Genomic DNA, 26,111 nt, shown 5'->3' on the forward strand with positions numbered 1-26,111 from the left:
CTCCTTGTATATACTGCCTGCTGTGACAAGTTGTCATTTCTTTTATTTGTCGCAAATGACCAGTAAGTATTATATCTTACAAAAAATGTCTAACTCTCCTCTTTGACAAGGTCTTGAGTGATTTATCTAATGATGTGGTTAGTTTCAACTGAATCATCCATGTTCTTTCATCTGGCTTTTTTTTGGTGCACAGCGTTGCTCACAAATAGTTCTTTGAAATTCTGATTTCACACAGCCTTGGGCTAATATTTGAAGATTTATTTAGTGAAATAGAGTCTCTTCATTATCTAGTCTGTTATAGTTTTTTTTAATTAGAGTATAGTTGATTCACAATGTTGTGTTAGTTTCTGTTGTACAGCCAAGTGATTCAGTTATACATATATATATAATATACATTCTTTTTTAAAGTATTTTTTCCATTATGGTTTTAGACCAAAGTCATACTGTACTCAGGCTTTATCTTTCCAAAATAAAAGCTTGTTTTTTTTTAAGACTATCACAGTGCCTAGCATATACTTAGTACTTAACAATATTAAATAATATTGTTATGTTCATTATCAATCAGTCAATCAGATATGTATTAGGGATATGCCAGGAATATGCCATGTGCAAGATGTGGCACTAAGCCTTGTGTAGACAGAGATGAATAAAAGAATACTAACACCCTTGTGGATTTTTTAGTCTAGAAGTGCTATCCAGTAGCACTTTCTGCAGTGAAGTAGCTATCCAGTAGCACTTTCTGCACTGCCTGATACAATAGTCTCTAGACACATGCAGCTATTGAACACTTGAAATGGGACCAGCATGACTAAAGAACTGAAGTTTAAACTTCAATTAATTTAACTTAAGTAGCCTCATGTAATAGTACAAATCTAGGCCACAGAGACAACTATATAAACAAACTCAATACAGTAAATTAAGTGCTATATTAGAGGTATATAGAGATTGCTTTGAAACAGAGGCAGAAGTGACTCTTTCTTCTTGGGAAAAAAATCAGGAAAGGTTTTATATAAGTGATGACATTTAAATTGGGCGTTAAAGGATGCATGAGAGTTTTCTATGAGGAAAGGTGGAGGGGAGGGCATTCTGGACACAGGGAACTCTATGTATAAAGGCAGAGAGCCTAGAAAGGGTCTGGCATACTCAGGATACTTTGAGTTATGTTTATTTAACTCCAAAAGCAATTAGAGTTAATGCTTAGCGTTAGAGTCAATGCCCATTTTTAAACAAATCTGCAATTTTTTTACTTACTCGTCAATATAGCAGTCTTTCTACATACAGTTTATTCTCAACCTATGTGTTTTACAACGAGAATAAGTTCATAGTCAGCAGATTGGAGGGTTCCTCCACTCTTCAATCTTCATTCTCTCCTCCAAATTATTTTATGAACAGGTTAAATAAAACTGGCCTCAGGTATGATCTTTATGGGACTCCAATTCTTACCCTTCTCTTTATTTCTTGTTGCTAAGATATTTCCTTGCTTTTTCCATAATGTGATTCCATTGTACCTTTCCTTCTCAATTCCCATGTCCAAATTAATAATATGGCCTCCTTTGATTATGTGAGCATCATTTTATCTCTACCTATACCCATATTTATTCCACACCTCCCCAAACATGGCAGCTTTGAGATTTTGGGATGGTTTACATTATACCAAATTCAAGACTGTACTCTGGTTGTACTAGATCAATTAGATCATTGCTATCCTCTTCAGCATAGCTCTTGCCTCAGAGTCAGTCTCTCAGGTCCAGTTGTGGTACTGCCTAGGACTTTGGTGTAATGATGTTGGGAAGAGAGCCTCTCTCTGTCTTTGTAGGTGCACCAGAAAGCATATAGCCGTGATTCTGCTGGCAGTCATCTTAAGACATGGAGGAAGGCATTGCTGAAACAATGTGCCTGAAACCTGACTATCCACACACATTGAATTTTCCTTTATCATTGGGCAGTTTTAAGTTGGTTTTTTATTATTATCAACAATGCATCCCAACACACACAACTTCTTAGCTAGACTAACTTTTATTTCTTGATTGACTTCTGGATAAGTTCATCTAAGGTACTTAGGGTATTGATCTTCTCTATCTTGCCTATTTCATCCTTGAAATAGGCAACTAGTTTCAAGATTAAAAGATTAGCAAGCTCAAATATTAAGCCACATCTCTTATTTCAATACTTACTTCTTGGCCCCTTTTCAGAACTAGAGAATCTAACAGATGTAAGAGATCCCAAAAGTCATACTGACCAGCATGGTTGACTTGATAATTCATGACTCCTGACTTGGTCTAAGGCTGGTAACTTCTCCTCTTTGGCCATGGACTACTCTAGAAGGAGAATCTGTCCACGTATGATGCCAGGTTTTAAGAATTATTGGAGGGTTATCTTAGGTGATGGGGCACAGTTTCATGACATAATACTATGAAATAACAGCAAATATTTGCATAATGCCTACCATGTGCTAAGCACTGTTCTAAGCACTTCATATAACTCATTTAACTCACATAATCTTCATGACTACACTGTTAGTATATACTATTATGTCCACATTTTACATATGAGGAAACTGGGGAACAGGGAGACTAAAACACTTGGGCAAGGTGAGACAGCTAGTAAATAGGAGAATCAGGAGTCAGATCCTCGCAACCTGGTTCCAGACTCTATGCTTAACAAGTACCTCAATATAGTAAAAGCAATTCTTGTATCAAGTAATGATAAATTTATAGAGGTACCATTGGAAAAGCTCATAAATTTGAGCTTTTCTGATCTCCCTGAAGGCTTTGTGGTGATCCATCCACTCACTCTTTTTCATTGCCCTTGGGAATGACCAACGTCTATGTAAAAAGTTGCTAGCAAACATTAAGTGTGCCACTTCTGGACAGGAAGAGTATTACTTTGGGAAAGGTACCCAGCTCATTTGTGCCTTCAATACATCTGAGGCTTGGTCTCAAAAACTGTAAGCTATGACCAATAGCGCACAACTATACTATGGTCAAATGTGTCTGTACTTTGTGAAGAATATGTAGGTAGCTCATCTCTGTGGAAGTGTGATTCTTGATCCTAAAAATTACCTCTCCAACTATACTTCTTCAGGGCCAGGATGATATATTATTTTCCTTTATAGAAATAAATTTGTTTCTAAATACACATATGATTTCCATATGATAACTACACACTCAGAAGAATGCCTAATATAAAAAGGCTGACAATGCCAAGTGCTGATGAGGATGTGGGCCAATCAGGGTTCCCATATACTGCTGATAAGAGTAGATTTTGGCACCACCATTTTGTGTGGCTGTTTGGCATTATCTACAAAGATAAAGATATGCTTATTTTTAAATTTTTAAATATTACTTCTAGGTATATAACCAACAGAAATACATACATATGCTCCCCAAAAGGCAAGCACTAGAAAGCTTTTTACAGCACTATTTGTAAAAGCCAAAAACTGGAAGGAAAAAAACCCCCAAATATCCATCAGCACAGTAGGCAAACCAGCTGTGATATATTCACACAATGAAATACTACATTGATCTACGGGTACGTGCAAAAATATGAATCAATCTCACAAACATAATGTTGAGTAAAAGAAGCCAGACCAAAAAAAGCATATATACTATATGAGTCATTTTGTATGATGTATAAAAACTGGTAAAATTTCTGTGTGCTATCAGGTTACCCTTGGATGGGCAGAGCTGGGGGGGGGGCACCAGGGGGTTTCTGAGTTGCTGGTGTTTTTTCTTTTTTTTAATTAATTAATTTATGGCTGTGTTGGGTCTTCGTTTCTGTGCGAGGGCTTTCTCTAGTTGCGGCGAGCAGGGGCCACTCTTCATCGCGGTGCGCGGGCCTCTCACTATCGCGGCCTCTCCCGTTGCGGAGCACAGGCTCCAGATGCGCAGGCTCAGTAGTTGTGGCTCACGGGTCTAGTTGCTCCGTGGCATGTGGGATCTTCCCAGACCAGGGCTCGAACCGTGTCCCCTGCATTGGCAGGCAGATTCTCAACCACTGCGCCACCAGGGAAGCCCCTGCTGGTGTTGTGTTGTTTTGTTTTTTAATTTGGGTGCTGGCTGCGTGGGTGCAATCAGTTTATTAAATTCAGCTGAGCTATATCCTTATGATGTACACACTTTTTTGTAGGTACATTTTATGTCAATAAAGATTTTTTAAAAAAGCAAATTACACCCATGCAGTTTCCCTGCATAGTCTGGTGAATAGTACAGATGTTCAGTGTTTCAAAACAGTTGAGTGGGTTTGATCTTCCTCGGAGAATGACTCTTGATTCTGGGAAAAAAAATGTCTGGCCAGATCCCATAACCCTTTAACCAAATAGAACCAAATAAACCAAAAGTGAGTATTTAAAATATAACCAACCTATTTTTCAGATTTGTAAAATGTTTAGATTAAAAAATAAACAGGATTTTCAACTAGAAAAATTGTCCTGTTTTGACCTTTATATTAATTTTCTGGATAGTTGGATTTGGAATTGCAAACTTTTATGTGTTCATTTGTGGGGGAAAAATGTGTTTGATTTGTTATGTGCTAGTGTTCCTAGCAGCATAATTTGGAGACTGTGTCTCTTCTGAAAAATATATGTGAATAGTTTAGTAAAATTCTAGAGTCTTTGGGCTTTTTCAAACCAATAAAAGAGACATATATTGATAAATAATTCAGGTTGACCATTCTCTTAGGGTTTTGTGAATAATATACAATATTGTGATCGATGTTCAAGATGCCATTTTTCTTAGGAGTTCAAATTCAACTTCCTTGGCACAAGATACCATTCTGGATATTTCATATTCTTCATTTAATTTTTACTGCAACTACAGATATGGGTATAGATATTTATTCCCATTATACAAATAAGAAAACAGAAGCCATTGAAATTGTCTCATCCGGCTAGAATTCTGACTCCAAATGTAAGACTTTTCCATCCTACTAGTGACCCTCAGAGATTGTCTTCTTCTAGAGGCTGTCACTGCTGAGAAATCTAGGAGACAAGAAGTCTTATGCTTCTGTGCTCACCAAGGCACCATCCTATGCCCGTAAATCAGCATATGTTAGGCTAGAAGAAGCAGGTATGGAGAATGGAATATGGGCAGACAGAATTTGCCAAGCATTTCCATTCCTTTCTATTGAGGATGAGGTCTAGGCAAACAAAATCCATTGCAAGGTTTTTTTTGTTTGTTCTTTTCCTGACTCAGACATGATTTTGACTACCTTAATGCAGGGGAATCTAACCATCCTTTCTCTTCTGCACAAAATGTTAAGAAGGAACAAATCATGGGGCCCCTTTTGTCCTATGGTCTTGACCTTGGAATTCCTAAAGAATGTGTTCATATTCCTTTGTCACAAGCTCTGTTAGAACTAAAGGGAGAAGAAATTAAATCCTGTAAACAAAGTTCAGAAAGTCGCCCTTTGGTTCCAGGAAAGAATTCACTTCGGCTCTGCGTTCAATCAGGGTTGAATTGGCAGCTGCAACCTCTTTGGGAAGCCCCTGAGTAGCTTGGAAAACTGATGTTACATAAAAGAGTAATTGCTGTCATTTGAATTAATTAATGTTTGAGTCCTCGGGTGGTATTGTGAGAAGCAAAATATTTATTAAAGACTGGCCTGTGTATGTAAGGAAAAACTAGACCCCGGAGACAGTAACAATAACAAAAAAAAAGAGGAGTGACCTCAACTCTCCTCCTATTAGAGAAAGGAGGGAAAAAAAGGCTATTGGGATGACAGACATTTTATTCTTTGTGCCTTTTTCTTTAAAAGAAACAAACAAAAAAACTGGGAAGTGGAACAGCAGGATCCCTTAGGTACATATGTCATTTTGCTCTTGATCTCTCCTTAGCTCTTAGAATAGTAGCTCTAACTGCTATTTCCGCTTTGAATATCATTCTGCATGAATTAACTTATTTAACTGTGTGTCTAGTGAAACTTTTCTCTATCTTTTGTTTCTCTGTCTTGAATTTTTTTTTAAATAAATTTATTTATTTATTTATATTTCTTATTTTTGGCTGCGTTGGGTCTTCGTTGCGGTGCGTGGGCTTTCTTTGGTTGTGGCGAACGGGGGCTACTCTTTGTTGTGGTGCGCGGGCTTCTCATTGCGGTGGTTTCTCTTGTTGAGGAGCACGGGCTCTAGGTGCACGGGCTTCAGTAGCTGTGGCTCGCGGGCTCTAGAGCGCAGGCTTAGTAGTTGTGGCGCACGGGCTTAGTTGCTCCGTGGCATGTGGGATCTTCCCGGACCAGGGCTCGAACCCATGTCCCCTGCATTAGCAGGCGGATTCTTAACCACTGCGCCACCAGGGAAGTCCCTCTGTCTTGAATTTGAATTGAGCAATGGCTAGACTTTGGTTTGAAAGGTCAGCCTTCAAGAGGCTTTTAGAGTCCTTCTAGACTAGGACTAACCTCTAAGTAACTACCATAAAAGCTGATGCCAAAAAGCTTTCCCAGAGAGGGGTCATGGTTTCTGAATTTGAAATCCAGGCCTATCATTTGACCAAAAGTTTTTCTGGTTTGTGTATTTGCTTATATTTGGTTGTCTACTTCAAAATAATTAAATAATTCTAATTGAGCCAAATTGAAGTACATCTGGGGAGTAGCTGCCCATTAACTATTCACTGTGTGAATGAATAAATGAATAAACTGCCTTACCTACCTAAACCTGGTTCTGTCTCTGGATCTGAGAAAGAAGGCTTGACATTGACCCTTCCTTGCTTTGTCGAAAACTTGTATGCAGCACCCAGATCTCTAGTTATTTTCATCATGAGTATTTCTCTGAAATTTCTTCAATGAAGGGATGAATTTAATGAATATGCAACCAGCTCATAAGAGGGGGTTACAAAATAACAATCCATTAGCCAAATCCAGCCCCCAAACACTTTTTATTTGACTTTACACAGTCTTTTTTTTTTTTTAATTAAAATTTAGGAATTGGGAGATTTTACCTAAAAATATAGGTTCTATCTCTTCTTGCAGTATGTCTATATTTCTTGCAGCATCACATGGCGGATCAGAATATCACTCACTACCTGTTTTAGACAAGGCATGAGCCCTACACTTTGCTACAGTACATGCCTGACCTAAGAGGAGTTGCCCTGAATGATTGTATTTGTTCTGTTAATCTTCAAATGTATAGTAAATGCGTATTTCCCTGTACCACAAATTTAGACTGAGAGCTGTATAATTTTAGAAAAATGGAAGTGAGCATGTGTTTTTCTCTTAATAGGAAAATGAGTTTTTTTACAGAAATTTAATCATTTTTAATTTGCCTGGTCCCTTTGGGTATTTGATTTTACAACTCTTGCCTTAACTGTCTTTTTTCTGTGATGGTGATTCTACGCTTTTTGTTTCTCAGAGCTTTACAAAAGCCAGAACAGAGAAAGAGAGAGAACTGTTGTTTTCTGTAAAATAAATCTTTAGTATTTTTATTTTTCCTATCAGTGTTTATCTGAATAGTGATAAACTCAAGCTGTAAGCTTATCCGAGACTGCTGATGTAGGGGTGAAAATCAAGGCGATGGAGTCATAGACAGGACATGAATGAAGCCAGTCCATGGCGTGAGGAGCTGGGCTCACATGTGGGGCTGAGCCGAGTTGGAGGCTGGCAGGAAGCTGTGAATCAGAGCGCAAAGATCAGAGAGCAGCCAAGAGGGGCCAAGTCAAGACCTTACTGGAAGAGCCAGTCAGAGCTCAGGAAACTCAAAGAGGAAAACATGTTTGGAACCTGTGTCCTGCCTAGGTTTCAAGACTTGAGCACACATAGAAACTTGAGGCCAGGTTGGGTGGGTTACTTTTAATCTTTTTTTAAAAAAATCATATTCTAACACCCTTCCACCAAATAACTTAATATGACATAGAAATGGTTTCTTTAGCAATTTTTCTTAAAGTATACATTTTATTAAAGCGCAACACATACAAGTGTGCAGCTTAAGGACTTCTTTTAATAAGTGAACATACCATGTAATCAGCATCCAAGTCAAAAAATAAAACATTACCAACACCTTCATGGTCTTCACAGGCAGTATCCTTCTAAGGTTAACCACTATCCTTATATAGCACATAGATGACTTTTTCTTGTTTTGTAATTAATATATAACTGGAATCATGCAGTATATACTGGCTTTTTTGGTTCAATATTATATTTGTGAAAATCACACATTGTTGCACGTAGCCTTGTTTCACTGTTGTTGTATGAAAACACCATAATTTATATATTCATTCGATTAGATGTGCATTTGAGTTGGTTTCCTTGTCTTTTTCATTTTAGCCATTCATGTAATTGTGAATTGGTATTTAAATTGTTTTAAATTAGCATTTCCCTAATAACCTGTAAAGTTGAGCGCCGTTTCTTATGTTGATTGGCCATTTGAGTATTTCCTTTTGAAAAGCATTTTTTCATGTCTTTTGTCCACTTTTTCCTATTACATTATTCACTTTTTTCCCTTTCTATGAGTTTTTAAAATATATGTATTCTGTATATGAACCCTTTTGTGATACCTGTTTTGCAGATATCTTCTCCCATTCTGAAGCTCGTCTTTTCACTAGTGATGTCTTTTGATGAACTGATATTTTAAATTATAATGTAGTCCAATGTATCTGGTTTATTTTTTTTTATGGTCAGTGCTTTTTAATGTATTTTATTTAGGAAATCTTTGCCTACTTCAAAGTCATAAAGACAGTCTTCTATACTTTAAGCTTGAAGCTTTAATTATTTTATCCGTCATAACATCTGTCTATCTGGAATTAATTTTTTACAGTGAGAGGTAGGGGTGAAATTTTTTGTCATACAGATATCCACTTGACACAGCATCATTTATTAAGACCAACCTTTCCCCAGTGCACTGCAGTAATCAAGTGACCATATGTGATTTGTTTCTGGACTCTCCTTTCTGTTCCACTGGTCTATTTGTCTGTTCTTGCACCAGTGCCCCACTGAAACTGATTAACTGCTCTATAACAAGTCTTTGTATCTAGTAGTTTAAGACCTTCAGGTTTATGTTTCTTCTGCAATATTGACTTAGTTATTCTTGGATCTTTTCATTTCTCACATAAATTATACAGACATGTTATTAATTTCTACATGTACACACACACACAAACTTGCTTGGAGTTTGATTGGATTTGCATTAAATTTATAGATCACTTTGGGGAGAAGTGACATTTTTACAACAGTGAGTCATTTCATCCATTAACATGATTTCAGTACCTGTTTTTTAGGCTTTCAGCTTTCTCTCAAACTTATTTATATTTCTCAAAAAGACCACACCATCCTTCTCACAAGATTTTATTTTTTATTTATCACTATTTTATTAATATATAATTTTCTGATTATATACATAATAATTATTCAATATACAAAAAATGTTCAACTACAAAAAAGGGGAGAGAAAATCAACAATTCATTCATGATTTCTACCTTCTGGTAAAATCACCGTGAATATTTTCATGTAAATATCTTCCATATACGCCATAAAATGAGGACCATGCTATATACAATCTTTTGTATCTTCCTTTGTCTCCTAACATATTTCAGAGATATTTTCTCACTTGAATAAATTTCTATTTAAACATGACTTTAAAAATACTTAAATAGTACTCTTCCAACATATTGGCATCAAATAAACAATTTAACAGAACCATTATTATTGGTAATTTCAGGTTTCTTTGGATTCTTTCTCTATTCTGAATCATACTGGAGCAAACATTCTTGTAAATAAATAAATATTTGGTTTTATGCCTGACTCTAGGATTCTATGAAACTGCTGGGGTCCCTCTTGCCAGGTGTCCTCATGAGAATGAAATCATCTTTAAACCCTACATGACAATCTCTGATGCACCACCAGTTTGCCCAGGGAAGACAGCATGACCTGGGAATCCAACTGCTTCCTTAAGATCATCCAAATATTGTATGATTATCCAAAATGCTTCATTGTCGGAGCAGAAAATGTGGGCTACAAGCAGGCATAGCCAAACCACATGCTCCTGCATGGGAAGACTGTGGTGCTGATGGGCAGGAACGCATGATGTAGGAGGCCGCCGAGGATATCTGGCAGGCAACCCAGATCCCCCACTTCTCCTATCTTCACTGACACCAAATGGTATTAAACCACATTTGGTAGTTTCCCACAGAGATATCTGGTGCATTTCCCCAATGCCCTCAGAAACTCCAGAAGTGGTATGCACAGTGCCCCAAAGGACACTTAGAAGACATTGCTTCACAGCGAGTTTTCCTCTGGTGTGTTTCTCACACTATAGGAACTTCCCCCCCTGCCCTTCCTCTCTTCTTTATGCCTCTCTTCCTTTGAGGAGGAAAAAGCAGTGGAGAGGGCAAAGGAAGTGGGCAAGCCAAAGTCCTACAACTGCTGTGGTCAAGTGTGTCTGGTTTTGTATAGAATCTGGTGCTCATCTCTGCGGGAGTTTGATTCTTGATCCTAAAAGTTACTTTTCTGATTGCCCTTCTTCAGGGCTAGGATAACAAGGCTTATCATTTGTTCAGCACTACTCTTCTGGGAGTGATTTACCATTTATTTATATCCCATTCTGAAAAATCATTCCAGAGAGATTTGTCTGTAATGGCATATAGGTTTAATGCCTGTATCAATTCCTCTTGTTTGGTAATGGGTAACTGGAGAACTAGGTGGAGAAACAGATTCCTAGTTTAGAAGAAAAGAATGCTAGAATGGTTTATCAATATTCATTAGGAATGTGTGTGCTGGGGGGAGTATATTTCTGATTCTGAGTCTATGTTCCCATTGCTTAGGATGTTAAATTAGGGAAGGTATAGGAGGCTGCTGATAATGACCATTAGGAAACAACTAGAGGTAAAAATTAGTTGAAAAGTATTAGCAGAGAGCTCCTGATTGGCACCTTGGCTGATGGGTCTAAATAATGTTTCCCTGAACCAATCCATTTCTCATCCCGTGAGAGGACTTTTCTCCCAGCCCTAAAAATGTGTCCTTAAGTTGCTCCTGATTTTTTCATAACTTCACTCTCACTTTCACCTCTACTCTTCTCTCTTCTAAAAAGTTTTTTTTCCTTCAAAAAGTTCCTCTAGCAGGAGGATTTGCAAATAATAGTAATTGAATTCACTTCAGTGCAACATATTAAGTCTTCAGTTGAGGGCAACCAAATTCCTCTAATGATAATTGTTTTAACTTATATACTTTCACTGAATCACACGAGGTACATATACAAGCAAAAACACAAAAACGGTCACTTACTTCCTGTGGGGCTATCACAATATAAACTGAGTATTGGAGATGACTAATACTATGATAAAAAGAGTTAACAGGGAGGCCACTTATCAAGAACTGTGATGGATCAGAGCTTTTACCCTCCTTGCAAGCTAACGAAATAGTCTAACACAGTTTCATGGAAACTGTGAATTTCATGTTTGTGTCACTTCCTCTTGCCCAGCAATTCCCACAAAGGTGACTGGGAGAGACCCATCTGGATGCTTGCTTCATAGCTGAGGTCCCCTTGAGTTTAGGGAACCTGAATCTAGTATGAAAGTACTACTCCCTCCTCTTCAGAGGGAGACATTATATCTATCTTCCAAGGCTACTTGCTGTATAAATATCCTTAAAAAGACAGCCAGAAACAAAAGGACGCTTTGTGTCTCACTCACAAGACATGCAGAATCGCAAGAGACCCATGGAGAATTAGCTTTGCCTGGAAATCAAGGAGGGCTTCCTAGAAGAGTTGTCTAATTTTAACAATAAATAGGAAGGTCACCAGGCAGAGAAGTAAGAGAAAAGACACTTCAGAGAGTGGAAACTGAGTGAGCAAAGACCTGGAGATGGGATGAGGAAAGTACCAGGACAATTTCCAATGACTAGAGACTAAAGTATTTTTCTCAGCTTCAAAGATTTAATCAAATTTTGATCATTATTTAAATTTATTTTTGCTCTAAATTGATGTAATCATGATCCCAGGTATGTTTGTGAGACAGATCATTGAGTTGAATGTGCTGAGGGGTGGGGTACGGATCAGGATATAATCTGCTGGGATAAATATATTTTGCCTTCTGGAACCACACAGAATAAATGCCCCTCCACTCACCCCAAATTATGACAGCAGTGTTACAGCTATCTGAAGACAGCTCCTTTCCCAAAGCCTTCAGCGTCCTCAGGTCTTTCAGCCACCCCGCATATGTCATGGTTTTTAAACTCTTCCCCAACTTAATCTTTTTCTGGACATATCCCCGAACACTCTAAGAGTGTGTCATCTGGAACTGGACAGAATTTTGGGGTCCTGAGTTCATCTTTTAAACTGCTGAGTATCTAAATGACTAACTCCATTGATTGCTTCTGGTTCTACTAGAATTCATGTTGCCAAAGCAACCAAATGAGCGGTAAAGGTATCATCCTATCAGCCCAGTTGGTATTATACGGGGCTTTTGGACTAACCTGGCCCTGCCAAGGAAGGTGCTGACCAATCTGGAGAAAAGAAATTTTGGTAGCCTAGCAATCTTTCCTGAATTGGGGCCAGAGGACCATCTGCATCAATATAATGGGGAGGGGGGAGAGTCGTGACTGATAAATGCAGATTTCTGGGCACTACCCCTAACAAATTTGTCTCCCAGCAGATGGGGTCTGGGAAATCTGCATTTTTAATAAACTCCTTTGGTGATATGTATGCACTCAAATATTTTTGTACACTTGAATATTTTTAAGCACTAGAATATTAGAAAATTCCTTCTTAAGAAAGTCCTTAGGAAATGAATCATTTTGTCCTGAAGGAGTTGATAGACCTTCAGGAGCCAATGCACTTCCCAGCCCAAGGGAGGAATTTCCAACCTATTCCTGCCGGTGTGTCTCCAACATCCCTCAGAGGAAAGGACAATTTGTTCTCCTAGCTCATTATTAGGGGTGGAGTGGGAGCAGAGATTGTTTCCTTTTGTCCTGAGGGTGACTCACGCAAGTGACCCAGGAGTGTACCCTGTGTTATGCAGCTCAGACTTGATAATCCTCGAAAGAAGGTCCAAATGGGTAGTCAGGCTCAGTGTAAGTCACACATAGGTCATAGAGGTGAACAATACATGGTACGCTTGGATGTCTAGAGAAAGATACTAAAAATAAGGTGGTGGGCACACCAAAAAATATGCATCATAATTAGTGCCGTGCATGAAATAAGTGGAGTACAGTGAGAGAAGGAATAAAAAATGAATTGGGTTTGTTTTCCTTCAAAGGCAAAGAAAAAATGTAAAGAAAACACACTAAGTCTATGGGAAACCAAAAGGCATGCAAATGCCAATGATATGTCCTGAAATATACATTTTCTGTTATATATGATTACATTTAACACATTGTGTCTTTTAGTCCTTACAATAATTCTTCTAGGTTAGATCCAATTACACCTGTTTGATAGATGAAAAAACTGAGAGCAGGAGGGTTTAAGTTATTTAATTTATTCCACAAATGTTTATGAAGCACACTCCAGGCATGGCATCATATAACCTGTACGATTAGGGTCCTATACCAGTCAGTGTCTGGCCTCTGACTTCAGGATGCAGACTTTCTGTGATCTCTAGTCAAATTGCTCAGAGCATGTGCCACAAGTATAAACGTGAAAATGTAAGTTACAATATAACTTAAATGTAAGTATAATGTACTATATAAACTAAAATATAAGAGTTATTCCCCTATAAGAACAGTATGGATTAAAAATGTCAATGTCTGTGGTTTGGAGGGCCTGAAAAGGCTTCTTACAGAAGTATAGACTTGAGACGGCTTTTAAATATTAATAGGATTTAGTGATGGTCTCAGGAATAGAGGGCATTTGCTAAGGTTATACAATGCAACCTTCATTGAGGTTTTCAATGAAGTTGAAAAATGCAAACAAACCACTAATTATACACATTAAAAATACCAGTTCACTCAAGCAAGCAACATGTGCTTGTTGAAGATTTACAAGCTGCACAACTTCTCAAGTCACTGAGCTCGGGGACTCCAAAATCATAACACCAAGCTCTTGTTAAAGAATTTACAGTCCAGGGCTTCCCGGGTGGCGCAGTGGTTAAGAATCTGCCTGCCAGTGCAGGGGACATGGGTTTGAGCCCTGGTCCGGGAAGATCCCACATGCCTCGGAGCAACTAAGCCCGTGTGCCACAACTACTGAACCTGTGCTCTAGAGCCTGTGAGCCACAACTGCTGAGCCCACGAGCCACAACTACTGAAGCCCGCACGCCTAGAGGCTGTGCTCCAGAACAAGAGAAGCCACAGAAATGAGAAGCCCGCTCACCGCAACGAAGGGTAGCCCCCGCTCGCTGCAACTAGGGAAAACCTGTGCACAGCAACGAAGACCGAACACAGCCAAACATAAATAAAATAAATAAATAAATTAAAAAAAGAATTTACAGTCCACTTGGGGAGATAAGTTATAAAATTATAAACAAAATGATTAGTGATAAGAACTAATTATGGAGTTATGTAATAGATCACTCAACTGTCTAAATCAAGGAATATGATAGCAGATGATAAGGTGATGGTTGTTTAGACAGTAAGAGGCAAAGAAATTAGAAATAAAGTAAATTTGACCTCTTGGTGATTTTGGAAGTTCCAGAAAGAAAAAACCCTGAGACAAATTAGTGTGTGTGTGTGTATGTGTGTGTACATTATTGTATTTCTCCAGGAAAGATAAACTCAAGGTTGTGTTTTAGTCTTTCTGTATCTTTTTTTTTCTTTTTTTCCCTTCTGTATCCTTTTGAAGTAAGTTACTTGCTTATACTATAAGAGGAGACTCATGTGATATTTTCCCCCTCCTCTTAAGAGTACAGATTTCTATTAATTTCCTATTTCTCAGAGCTTACTGTAGTTTTCATTTTTCTTTTGCTGAGGCTGTACATCTTAACTTCCTACTATATTCAAGGTACAATACAGAATTCTTAGAGTGGAATTTTTGTGTATTTTTATAGTTTTTTTCCTGGGCATATATTTTTAATTTTTTTATTTACTAAAATATTTGAAACACTTATGAGAACTGTTATTTGTTACACTTAGGTAGTGAGTACATGAATGTCTTATTATTGTATCACACTGTGTAATATTGTATTATATTTATCTGTACCATATATATCGCATTATACTATATTTAAAATTTTCAAAATAGAAACAAATGTTTTACCCAGTTACAGTACTCCCAAATTCTTGGCACTAGGAATACAGCTCACAGCTACAATCCAACATCCAGCATCAACAAATGAGGCAAACCCAGGATAACTTAAGTCCAACACAGCAAGAAGGAGGAGGGTGGAAAAGATTAGCTTGGGCTGACAGATACAAAACTGTTTTAATATAGAGGAGAAGGCAAAGCTCTAACTTCAGTTTTACGAAATCAAATTGTGATACAGGTAAAACGCACCACCCAGAGAACAAAAAAAGAAATGGTATAATTCCACATTTTTCACTATCCCTCTTCTCTACCTCCCTCTAAGTCTTCCAAACACACAAGGTATTTATATCTCAAGTTAAGAAAAGGTCTTAGGAGCTCAAGAAATGAAGTGACTGGCTCGTTGCATAATAGTTTGGGGGCACAGGCTTCCTGGGAGTCACTCTCAAATCATAGCACATAAGTTCTCCAGTTGGACCTGGACTTCCATCAGAATAGTTGATGGAAGTGTTTCCATTTTTGAAAGTTTTGTGTTTGGAAGACAGTGAATTTTTTTTTAATGGACTTTGTTTTCTAGAACAGATTTAGAGGTTTACAGAAAAACTGAGATGATGATACAGGGCGTTTCCATATACCTAGCACCCCGTTTCCCCTATTTTTTTATTGAGGCAACATTGGTTTATAACATTATATGTTTCATGTGTACAACATTATATTTCAACTTCTGTATACATTTTCCACCCATCATGTTAACAATTGACTTTCTTTACCCATTTTGCCTTCCCCCTCCCACCTCTCCCACCCTGGTAACCACTACTCTTTTCTCTGTGTCTATGTGTTTGTTTTTGTTTGTTCATTTATTTATTTATTTGTTTTATATTTCACATATGAATGAAATCATATGGTATTTGTCTTTCTCCATCTGATTTATTTCACTTTGCATAATATTTTCAAGGTCCATCCACGTTTTTGCAAATGGCAAGATTTTATCTTTTTTATCACTGAGTAGTATTCTACTGTGTGTGTGTGTGTGTGTGTGTGTGTGTGTGTGTGTGTACTAACTACATCTTCTGTATTCATTTATCCATGGACACTTAAGTTGTTTCCATCTCTTGGCTATTGTAAACAATGCTGCAATGAACATAGGGGTGTGTATGTTGTTTTGAACTAGTGTTTTTGTATTCTTCAGATAAATACCCAGAGGTGGATATTAATTGGCTGGATCATATGGCAGTTCTATTCTTAATTTTTTGAGGAATCTCCATACTGTTTTCCACAGTGGCTGTACCAATTTACAATCCCAGCAATAGTGTAAAAGTGTGCTTTTTTCTCCACATTCTCTCCAACATTTTTTATTTCTATTCTTTTTGATAATAGCCTTTATAATTCTAATTATAGATTTGATTTGCATTTCCCTAATACAGTAACATCTTTGAACATCTTTTGAACATCTTTTCATGTGCCTGTTGGCCATCTGTATGTCTTCTTTAGAAAAATGTCTATTCAAATCTTCTGCCCATTTTTAATTGGGTTGTTTGTTTTTTTGTTATTAAGCTGTCTGAATTCTTTACATAGTTGAATATTAACCCCTTACTGGATATATGATGTGCAAATATCTTCTCCCATTCAGTAGGTTGTCTTTTCATTTTGTTGATAGTTTCCTTTGCTGTGCAGAAGCTTTTTAGTTTGATATAGTTCCATTTGTTTAGTTTTGCTTTTGTTTCCCTTGCCTGAGGAGACAGATCCAAAAAAATATTTCTCCTTTATATCTGAATGATAACTTTGCTGGATAGAGTATTCTCGGCAGACAGTTCTTATCTTTCAGTATTTTAAGTATGTCATTCCACTGTCTCCTGGCCTGTAAAGTTTCTGCTGAGAAGTCTGCTGATTGCCTAATGGGGTTTCCTTTGCAGGTTACTGCCTTTTTTCCCTGTCTGCCTTCAAAATTCTTTCTTTGTCATTGACTTTTGATAGTTTTAACATAATGTGTTTTTGAGAAAGCCTTTTTTGTTGAGGTAATTAGGTGTTCCCTTAGCTTCATGGACTTGTATATGTTCCTTCCCCAGACTTGGGGAGTTCTCAGCTATTATTTATTTACATAAACTCTCTGCTTCCTTCTCCCTCTCTTCTCTTTCTGGGATACCCATTATCCTTATGTTTCCCTTCCTCATAGAGTTGGATAGTCCTCATAGAATTTCTTCCTTTTTTTAGATCTTAGTTCTCTCTTCTCTTCTACTTATATCATTTCTAAATTTCTATCTTTGAGCTCACTAATTCTCTCTTTCATATGGTCTGTTCTATTTCCAGTGCTTTCTAATGTGTTCTGTATTTCATTATTGAGTTCTTTAACTCCAGATTTTCTGTTTAGTTCTTTTTTAGAGTTTAAATCTCTTTAGTAAAGTAGTCCATCTGTTTATTAATTTTATTTCTGAGATCATTGAACTGCCTCTGAGTTTTCTTATAGCTCATTGAGTTTCTTCATGACAGCTATTTTGAATTCTCTATCAGTTAGATTGCAGTATTCCATGACTTTAAGTATGGTTTCTGGAGAATTATCATTTTCTTTTTGTGATACTATTTTGCATGGTTTTTCATGGTACTTGATGGGTTGTTCCTCTGCTGGTGCATTTGGAGTAGCAAACACCATTCACCTTTAGGTAGAGCTTTTTTTTTTTTACTAGATTCTAACAATTCAAGTTTAGTAATTGAGGCCTTTATTTGTTTTTCAGTAAGTGGCACTATAGCACATGTTTCTTGTTCCTCTTACATGAGCTGCCTCTGGCTATACAGGCATACCTCTGAGATATTGTGGGTTCGGTGCCAGACTACTGATGAAACAAATATTGCAATAAAGCAAGTCACATGAATTTTTTGGTTTCCCAGTGCATATAAAATTTATGTTTACTCTGTAGTGTAGTCTGTTAGGCGTGTAATAGCATTATGTCTAAAAAACAATGTACATACCTTAATTTTAAAAATACTTTGTTGCTAAAAAATGCTAACCATCATCTGACAATGCAGGGTTACCACAAACCTTCAACTTTAAAAAAACACAATAAAGCAAAGCACAATAAACAAGGTATGCCTGTATTTGAGAATCAGTGCTTTCCACCCTCCATTGCCTCTGCCAGAGGTGTCACCTATACCCTCGTTGTTGTTGCTTGTGCCTCTGGGCTCAGTTGCTGGTGCCTTGCTGCTGTTGGTTTCGCTGTTGTTACTGGTGTTGCCACCTGGGGCATAAGGATAGCATGTGTCTCTGCCATGTCCAGGGTCACCTGGGTGGTGGGCTCCACAACCATGGGGGGAGGGGTGGGATGAGGGGAGGAGCTGGGGTTGTGGATGTCTCTACTGTGTCTGGGGTTGCTGGGTTCACAGGCACTGCCACTGTAGGCAAGAGGCCCAGAGTCTCAGTTACCTTCACGGCTGGAGGGAGAGGGCCAAGGGCCACACTGCCACAGCTGCCCAGTTTCCTGTGGCCATGACATCAGAGTTGTGTATGCTGCCTTCCCTGCGGCTGCCAGATCCTTTGGGGCTGCTGGCTCAGCCACTGTGACTGGGGGTCCAGGATCACAGGCACTGCCTCCACTGTTCCCCTGGTTTCGTCCCTTCTATATGTTCCGGTCTCCCCACCTTTAGATGTACAGATGTGTAACTCTCTGGCGTCCTGGTGTGTTAGAAAGAGAAACCATCATTGAATTAAGGATGTTTTACTGGTTGTAGATTGATGGGGAGAGACAAAGGGAGTATTTCATGCCACTGTAATGCTGACCTCTCTCTCTCTTCTATTATTAATATCTTATATAAGATGGTACATTTGTTACAATTAATGAAGCAACATTCATACATTATTATTAACTAACGTCCACCTTTCATTCAGGTTCCTTTAGTTTTTACCCAATGTTTATATTCTGTTCCAGTTTCCCATCTAAGATACCACATTACATTTAGTCATATGTCTCCATTGGCTCTTTTTGGCTGTGGCAGTTTCTCAGAGTTTTCTTTGTTTTCTTGATGGTTTTGAGAACTATTACTCAAGTATGATACCTCTCAGTTGGGATTTGTCTGATGTTGTCTCAAGATTAGACTGGGGCTATGAGCTAGGGAAAGGAAGATCACATAGGTAAAGTGTCATTTTTATCACATTGTACCAAGGTTACACACTGTCAATATGCTTAATGACCTTTAGGCTGACCTTGATCATGTGGCTAAGATAGTGTTTGTCCAGTTTCTCCACTGTAACTTTCCCCTCCATTTCCATATCCTACTCTTTGGAAGGAAGTCACCCTAAACAGCTCACACATAGAGATTAGGGAGTATCTGCATCAATTATTTGGAATTTTTCTGCATGGGAGACTTGTCTCTTCTCCCTTCTTTGTTAATTTAGTCAATCATTTGTTTATATCAGTATGGACTTGTGGATATTTATTTTATACTTTGGGTTATAATCCAATACTATGTTATTTTGTTGCTCAGGTTGTTCCAGCTTCGGCCATGGAGAGCTCTTTCGGTTGGTTCCCTGTGGTCATATATTCTTATGTAAGTATGACTATCTTATTTGGTATTTAGAACATTGTATACGTCATTTAAATTTAAAAAAATTTGTTCTAATTAGAAAAGTAAGATATATTTATGAGAGATAATTTTAACAATACAAAGTGCATAGGAAGCTAATCACACAGAATACAGTACTCAGAGTTAAAAGTTTTAGCATATAACTTTATATGTTTATATGCATATTTAGAGATCTTACTGATAACTTAAGCTTACTTAACACATTCTTTGGCCCTCAGAAGAATACAATATGGAAAACTTCTTCATGAAAGAGAATATTTGTCTCGGAATAGTTTACTAGTTTCTTCCCAATTAAAAAAGGAAATAGAATGATAAAGGACTCAAATCAATGTAACTTTTTTGTCATAAAAATAATTTTGCAAGTTCCTTGGCAATTAAAATTATGAGCTTCTTCTTTGTAATTCATACAGACCAGTACCTGAGGTTATATATAGAACTAAGCCATTGTTGGTATAGAGCTACTTAATAGACTATTACCACTAGGATTATTATAAGTTATACTCAAAAAATGTTGAGGGATTCAAACTAATTAATGGAATGAAGAATGTGGTGCCAGAAACACATTTTCAGTACTGAGAATAAAGTAGAAATAGAAAAGAAACTTCCAAACACTGCTAGTGCTACATTTCAGCTCTTTATCCACTATATTTTATTAATACGTTTAATTTAGTCATGTGCGATATTACTTTGATTCCAATCGTACTGGTTAACTTATTAAAGTAAAAATTTAGAAACCTAGTTTTCTTTAAGACTTTATACATCTTTTGTCAATCTTGTATATTTACTAATTGAGTACAGGTTATGTAAAACAAGAACTATTATTTCTGGGAGAGGCTTTGATTAACGTTGGATAACCTCATTTCAAACATATTAAATTATCTACAAACTTAGTAAATTAAATTATGTAGCATTTTAAATGCATTTATAATTTTTATATTCAATTTTCTTGTTAAATACTTCAAAATTTGCACTAGGTTTTGGTTTCTGGGTTGACAATTGATAACTTGAATACAATTATGTATCAGTCAAAAGCTTGGGACCAGGATGAAGAATTGGAGGCTACATAATTCTAAGATGAGTCTTCCTGAGCCACAGACAGAAACACTAACACCCTCCCCCTCCACCCACCTACACACACATTCTTTTTGAGTTTTTATGAAGGCAATGGGATATTCCAAGTTAATACTCATTTTATGAGATTAGTTTTAAAACCCTGACCTCTGGGTTCTTTCAAATTTGTCACATGATATGGTTAGATGATACTCTATAACCCCTTCCTAGGTTGTTTTATTAATTAATTGGATGAAATAAATCTATAAATCTATTTAGTGTTTGAGTATATTAACCACAACTCTAAAGTCATTTTAATGACAAATATTTGTCATCTTCTCCTTTTATTCACTCTTTCAAATCATTTTTTTCACCTCTACATTCTGAATTTTTCCTTTCCCATTAAATTGATTTGATTTTTTTTCATTGTAATTAGAGTATCTTAAATTGAATGTGCATTATTAACCTCCTCTGCCCTATGAAATTTTTTGTAAAATAGCTACTTTTCACTCGTGTCCATGAATATATGTTGTTGTCGTTGAATCACAAAAAGAACTGATAATCTCTCTCATGTGGTTAGAGCTGTGTTTCTCCTGGGGAATTTGTAACATCTGATTTAAATCTGACAGAATTCTGCCTCTAGACCACCTTCAGATTCAAAACTGTAATGTAGATTCCTGCCTACCTGCCCTGCAAATTGCAGGCATGCCAGCCCCATGATTGCATGAGCCAATCCCTTAAAACTCTCTCTCTCTTATTATATAGATCTTGGTTGGTTCTGTTTCTGTGGAGAACTATGTATGACAAATACAAATCTTTTGTTTTGTTTTGTTTATTGTTTTGTTTAGGATATGAGGTGTGCTGTAGAAATGACTCTATATGATTGCTAAGGCTAGGTTATAAAGGCGATGGAACTTCTGCTTGCTTCTTTTGGTGTGCTTGCTGTTGAGAACCAGTGACCATGCTGTGAGGCAGGTAAATCAAAACACTGCATGTTGGTGTTCTGACCAAAGTCCAGCTGAGATCCCAGGTGGTAGCCAACCTCGACCACCAGACACAGGAGGGAGAGAGGCAGGGAGCGAGTGAGCCATCTTGCGGTTCCAGCCCTCAGCCACTGAACTGCACTAGTTTACACCGCAGGGAACAGAAAGACACTACTCAACTCTCCCCAGCCCCAAGCTCCACCTAAGTTGTAGATTTGTAAGCAAACAAAATGATTATTGCTGTCTTAAGCCATTAATTTTAGGGTGGATTGTAAACAACAATTGATAACTGAAACACCTTGTCTGTGAACATGTGGATCAGCTTAGACTACGTTTTACTACAGGAACAACTCCCCCAAATCCCAGAGACTTAATAACAGCAAAAGTTTACTTCTCACTCATTTCACTTGTCCATTGTGGGTCAGCTGCAGTTCTACTCTGAATAATCCTTGCTCTGGACCCAGATGAAAGAGCAGCCTCCATCTGCAGCATAATGATGCCGTAGTAAAGGGCGAAAGGAAATAAAGGATCCACACTAGGGCTCTTAAAGCTGCTACTCAGAAGAGGCACACATTTCCACTCACACGTCATTGGGCAAAGAAATCACGTGGCCCAGACGGACAACATTTCAAATGGGGCAGGAAAGGATGATCCTCTTGCAAGAAGGAGCAGAAGTTGTATATCCAGCCACACTGGGGCCTGCATGCATCACCCTTTCACAGGGAGGAGTGGGGAACACTCTGGACAATGATGTGATCTGCCAAAGTGAACATCCTTATGTAGGAGAAAGAACAGTAAAGAGTCAATGGTTGGACACTTTCTAAATCTAGTTTCCAAAAAAACATTGCTCAAATGTCAACACATTTCTTAAAATGTTGCCCACTATTCCAACCAGAGTGTAAGATTGTTTCCCTGTTCTCATAGCACTTAGTATTTCCCTCCTCAATATTTATCATACTCCTGTAATTACTCCATACTGGTGGGCAGGTGGTCACACAATGAGTTTAACCTGAAGGCTTTCTCTAAAAGACGGTGAGGAATTATTGAGGATTTGTGAGCAGAAGAGCAAAGCAATCTGCCTTATATTTTAGAAAGACTGATCTGGGGACTTCCCTGGTGGTCCAGTGGTAAAGAATCTGCCTTCCAGTGCAGGGGACTTGGGTTCGATCCCTGGATGGGAAACTAAGATCCCACATGCCGCGGGACAACTAAGTCTGCATGCCACCACTTGTTGAGCTCGCGCACCTCAACGAGAGAGCCTGTGTGCTGCAAACTACAGAGCCCATGCACCCTGGAGCCCTCACACCACAACTAGAGAGAGAAAACCTCACTCCACAACCAGAGAGAAGCCCGAGCACTGCAACGAAGAGAGCACGCGCCGTAACAGAAGATCCTGCATGCCTCAACGAAGATCCCGTGTGCCTCAACTAAGACCCGATGCAGCCAAAAAAAAAAAATAAGGAAAATTTTTAAATGAAATAAATAAATATTAAAAACACAGTGTTAAAAAAAAAAGAAAGACTGATCTGGTGGCAATTTTGAAAATGGGTTCAAGTAGGGTGAGACTGGAGGCTGGCTAACCAGCAACTCTGAGGATTTTGTCTAGAAGTGTGGTGAGTAGAGGCTGAATAAGTTGAAAATGGGACAAAGATCAAGGACATGGTTAAAAAAATATTAACAAGTTCCATTGACTAGCATGGGAGATAGATAGGATGTGGGAAGTGAGCGAGAAAAAGATGAGGATGCTTGAGTTTTAAAGGTTAAACGATTTCTCCTTAAGACAGAACAGCTGGAATGTTTCCTTTCTAGTGTTATCATTTCCGACTTTTCCAGAGAGCCTGATCTGCAAAAGTCTTCCAGGAACTTATGTTCAAGGCATGAGTTTTCTACTAGTTCATCAATGTTTGTGTCATAGGTCTTAGATATTTCTTGCTCAAAATCTACATGAAAAAAATTCTTACACCAAGAAAGGAAGTAATGGCAATAAAATTTAGACCTGAACTCTGCTGAAATGTGTCTCTGAGAATTCCTGGTAAGGAAGGATGTGAAGCCATCAGAAATGACGCTGTCTATTGCTCCATGACAAGTCATGAAAAGACACAGAGGGTTGCTCAGCAGGCATATCTGTCTACTTGGATGTTCTCCAGTTGAGTGGCAAGGAGAAACGATCCTTTGAGGAAAGAGGAGGGAGAGAGGATTTATCTGCCTAGATTCCTCCCAATGGATGTTTTCCAATGGTCAAAATTTTCCCCACAAGGAGAAATGCCCCGTACTTCTGGGTTGTGTCATCTAGTCTTTTCAGTAACCTCTTGGGATGCTAGATTCCAAACCCTGATATGTGGCGTTCTGTCTAAACCCAGAAATGATGATCAGAACCAGAAATGCCAAGACCGCGGGTGGTCGGTCAAGGCTGAGTCAACACACTCAGTGTGAGTTACTGGGTGGCCTTAGGTGGCAGATGACAGGGATAAGCCGAGTTTAGGGGACTGTACTTGATAGGTGGAGTAGTAGTTGGGGCCCTGGGAGATAGGTGGAGTTGAAGGAATCTGAAAGGGCGCAGAAGATTTGTGTTCCATACATAACCTATTCTTCTTCTCTATGTCATTGCTGCACACTAAGTGCTCTGTTCACATCATCTAATCTTTTTAACCTTATAGACATTTTATAGGCGAGGAAATTAAGATTCAGAGAGGTTACATGTGTTGGCCAAGGCCACACTGCTAGAAATGCAGAACGATTGGGAAGGAATTTACGGGTCACAGTACTAAATTGGCAGGCTTGGAGGAAAGTCTCCTGCACTTGACCGTCAGCATCGTGAAGCTGAGACCTCGTCTGTCTGTTGCCACAGATGGTATGCATTCAGTTAGCATTGCTTAAATGAATTTAATAAACAAGACACTCCATTACTAGAAAAAGTATTATATTTGCAATTCTTTCTCCTTAACTTTCCTATTATGTAATTTTTCAAAATCATAGGATTCTGGGCCCCTTTTGAATGCTGAAAAATATAGTTTAGAAGAAAAAAAAAAGAGAGCCTTAATTATATACAACGTGAATTTTCATTGGTAGGAATACTTCTCTCACCTACAGTATATTATTTATGGAAAAGTGCTCACCTAGAGCAGAATGGAATCTCCATCTCATCATTTAGAAACAAATTGTTAAATTTTAACAATATACCAGTGGATTTTTTTTATCTCAAATGTTATATTTTAAGCATGTCACCTTAACTCTTATATAGTAATCAGTCATCAACAGTATAAAAGCCTTTGAAGCACAACACTTAGTAAGTTATTAAGATCCCATAGCTTTGAAAGTCCATAATATTACAGATATTTGGGGTTTTCCTTCTTTGCCAGCTATAATTAAGTTTTTGTTTGATGAGAGTTTGGTGAAAATTGAATATGGAAACATTATTTAATAACACAGCATCTTGAATAGTATATATGTCTGCCAATGACATATATATTCTGAGTCTAATATCAAGAAAGAAGAGGGAGATAAAGTATAAAATGTGGTTTGCAGTTACATGGCTTTTTTTTTCTCACGAATGTAAAAACTGATCCTAATATTTATATGGAAATGCAAGAGACCTCAAATAGCCAAAGCAATCTTGAAAAAAAAGAATAAAGCTAGAACACTCATATTTTCTTGTTTCAAAACGTCCTGGCATAAGGATAGATATATGGATTGATGGAGTAGAATTAAGAGTTCATATATAAACCCTTATATTTATCGTCAATTGATTTTTGACAAGGGTGCCAAGGCAGCTCAATGGGGAAAGAAGTCTCCTCAACAAATGGTTCTGGGACAACTGGGTATCCACATGCCAATAAATCAAGTTGGGCACCTATCTCACACCATATAACAAAATTATCTTGAAATAGACATAAACCTAAAGGTATAAAACTATGAAATTGTTAGAGGAAAACATAAGAATAAATCTGTGACGTTGGGTTAAACAATGGGTTCTTAGATATAATACCAAAAGCACAAGTGACAAGATAAGAAGATAGATAAAGTGGACTGTATTAAAATTAAAAAGTTTTGGACTGCAAATGATATCATTAAGAAAGTGAAAAGGCAACCAAAGAACAGGAGAAATATTGCAAATCATATATCTGATAAGTGACTTGTATCCAGAATATATAAAGAACACCAACAATTCAGTAATAAAAAAGACAAATAAGCCAAAAAATGGGTAATGGATATGAATAGGCATATCTCCACAGAGGATGTACAAATGGCCTATAGGTTCATAAATTATAAGTCGACATCGTTAGTCATTACTGAGTTGCAAATCAAAACTACAGTGCGATATCATTTCACATCCCCGTGGGATGGCTATAATCAAAAAGACAGACAGTAACAAGTAATAGGGATGATGTGGAGAAATTGGAGCCCACATTCATTG

The sequence above is a fragment of the Balaenoptera acutorostrata genome, chromosome 16 (genome assembly GCF_949987535.1).
Source record: "Balaenoptera acutorostrata chromosome 16, mBalAcu1.1, whole genome shotgun sequence".
NCBI classification, from domain to species: Eukaryota; Metazoa; Chordata; class Mammalia; order Artiodactyla; family Balaenopteridae; genus Balaenoptera; species Balaenoptera acutorostrata.